This window comes from Myotis davidii, unplaced genomic scaffold, assembly GCF_000327345.1.
Source record: "Myotis davidii unplaced genomic scaffold, ASM32734v1 C64472297, whole genome shotgun sequence".
NCBI lineage: Eukaryota > Metazoa > Chordata > Mammalia > Chiroptera > Vespertilionidae > Myotis > Myotis davidii.
Genome location: NW_006382822.1, coordinates 1 through 2,993, shown reverse-complemented (window position 1 = coordinate 2,993; position 2,993 = coordinate 1). Strand labels below are relative to the sequence as shown.

At 34.1% G+C, this 2,993-nt stretch overlaps 1 long non-coding RNA gene across 1 annotated transcript; it reads left to right on the top strand.

The window, feature by feature from the left end:
• The first annotated feature begins 928 nt into the window (after positions 1-928).
• LOC107181522 lies at positions 929-1,866 on the top strand. The gene is made up of 2 exons (XR_001512178.1): positions 929-1,040; positions 1,784-1,866. It is a non-coding gene; the product is annotated as an uncharacterized LOC107181522 (long non-coding RNA).
• Positions 1,867-2,993: the final 1,127 nt, after the last annotated feature.

The following is a 2,993-nucleotide window of genomic DNA, read 5'->3' as shown; positions in this document are numbered from 1 at the left end:
ACATATTTTTTCGTTCTCTAGTTAGGTAATTTTTAGGAACTTTGTGGAACAAAGGAATCCTGGTTTCATTCAGGAAACCCACTTTTTCCTCGTTGGCTCAGAGTTTCTCTGCTGTGCACTAACAAGCGGTTTGCAGTGGGTGACTTTTAGGATCTTTCCTACACTTGAGTTGTACAGCTCTAAAGAATGGATTCTAGAGCCAGACAGACCTGCATTTCTATCTTGGTTTTCCTATTTGGATGCCATGGAACCTGGGAAAGTTATTTAATTTCTTGTCTGTAAAACCAAAATAATATTTCATGTTGGGTTGTTTTAAGGAGTCAAAATGATAACATATGTAACACTTATTCTGGTACTTAACATGGAAGAGTTGATGGATATATTTGTTGAAAACAAACCCTAAAACCTGTTGAGCACTTAGATTATGTTGACTAAATGCCACTTAATTTAACAATCTGTTACTTACACTCAGTAAGCAAAATGCTTTCCAGCCTAGCTGTTAACTGAGATCTGAGCATTTTTAGATCTAGAGAACTCTCAACAGTTGAGACTTTGAGGCAAACTCATTTAGTTGGGTGTTGTTCCTTTTGTTCTAGTTAAGCAAAGATGTTAGTTCTACTTGATGTGGTAGGAACTGCAGTTCTGTGTTGAAGTGAGTTCTTTAACCAGCATTCTGATCTCTCTGTTTGGCTTTCCTTTGGCTTAATAATATACTACTAAGAACTTAGAAGTGATCTGATTGGTGCTTCATGAGCACATTCCTAAATAGTTAACATGTTCTTTCTTCAAATTTTCAATGTAATTGTTCAAAGGGGAATTATAGTATTGAATTTTCTCTAGGAAGCTGAATTTCTGCTATTTAACAGCACACAATTTTCATATGAAAGTGTGGACATTTGAAAATTTACTTATATGCTAAATATTCTTAGAGCTCTGAAGATGAGTGGGTTGAGGCTGTTCCACCCCAGACTTCTGGCAAGGAAAAGGCCTGGAAACTGAAAGGTGAAAAGTCAGAAAAAGAAGACAACCAAGATATTCAGGTAAGCCACCTGATTTTAAACAAAGAAGTATCAACTTGTAAGAATAGATTAGTATTAAATGAAAGATGATTTTAATTTATTAAGTAGAAAAATTAGACTTTGAAAACCATATACTTTTATAAATACTTTTGGCAGTAATACTGTTTGCTGAGCCTTTAGACTCCCCTCCTCCTCCTGTGAGAAAGTAAGTGCTCATCTCTGTTCTAATTCCTCTAGAAAGTTTCCTGCCTCTGGTTCTCGATAGAGCAGGGGCACTTTCTCCTGTGTACTGAGGCCTGTACTGTTATCTTTATCTGACCTTTCTACTGTGAGTAGAGTTTCATCACAGTTTTCTTTTCCTTCTCCTCATGTCATAATTTTCATAGCAATACTTAGAATTGGCTAGTTCACAGATTTTGGGTTATTGTTCATTTGCTTGAGGAAGAAATGCTGTTTATATGCTATCAGCCACAGGGAAGAAAGAATGGTGAAAGGAACTAATGTTGGAGTGTCTGTTATGTGTCAGACTCTGATCTGGATGCCTTAAACTTGTTTTCTTGTTTATTGAAAAGTAGGGGTTTTATTCTATTTTACAGAGGAGAGAATAAGGCTTAGAGAGACTAAGAAACTTGCTTTAAGTTAAATAGTCATGTAGGATTCAATCTAGGTTCAACTGCCTGAGTAGTGCTTACTCTTTCTACTAAGTGTTTAGTATTAACTTTTAATTAATTTAGATCAAAATGACTTTCTTTTTTTTTTAACAGAGGGATGAGTGGATGACTGTTGATTTTATGTCTGTTAAAACTGTGTCATCATCATCACTCAAAGCTGAAAAAGAAACAAAAAAGAAAATAGAGCAAGCAAAAACCCAAGCACTTGAACAGGTAAGATACTTAAAATACATTTACTTTCTAATTTGCCTCAATAAACCGATAAAATATTTATATGAATGCAGTTTTACTTGTAAGATATTATTTTTTGTGGTATTTTATAAAAATTAGTGGGAACAACTGTGAATTATAAGTTCTTTTAAAATAAGTTTCCTGTAGGAAGTAAGTTTAAAAGTATACTAGATTGATAAATCTGGGCATATTTAGTTGAGTAATAATTGAGTTTGATTTATGGCTAGATTCATAAGGATTTAGGGCTTGAACTGTGCTACCTGTGTGGTCTGAAAACCTTTCAGGTAAGAATTTATTTTAAAGTATTTTTGAGTTGGTAGTGCCTTGAAGTGCTTGGCAGAAATAACCACCAGTCCTTTCTGGAGGAGTATCACATTGTCAGTTTACACATCATATGTTTCCCAGAAATAAGTTCTATGGAATGTATGCTCACAATCTAAAATCATAAAATGCATGAAAATACAAGGATTGTCCATGAATAAGAGTTAATCTGAAACACTAAATAGCAGAAACCTATATCTGTTGGAATATTGAAGAGCTTTACATAATAACAGGTACAGAAAATATGAATGAAAGATTACGAGACAGATTTGAAAGTCAATAAGAGCTTATAGAAATGAAGATTATTACAGTTGAAATCAGAAAGTCAGTAAATGGTTAAACAACATATGGAATACAGCCAAAGAGAGAATTAGTGAAAAAGAAGAGTCTAAGAATTTACTCTGGGTGCAGCATAGAGGGACTAATAAAGGAAAAACATGAGTGACAATACAATATGAGCAGTGATGTTTTTTCCAGTTTAATTTTAATTCTGAAAATGTAGGTGTGGTTAATTATATTGACTGATAATTAAGCAGCTATTCATAAGAAACATTGGAAGCTAAGGGCTTTTGGAATATTTTGACTAAGTTCTGTAAAATGTCTTTATCTCTGAGTTAGGTTTGAAGGAGTTGGGATTTCCTGTACAAAAAGAAAGAGGGAAGGTACAGTAGGGGGATAATCAGTGAATAGTGGAGCAAGAAAGGGGAGCTGTGTAAAATCTGGAAGTTGATCTTACCCATTGGCGTTACAT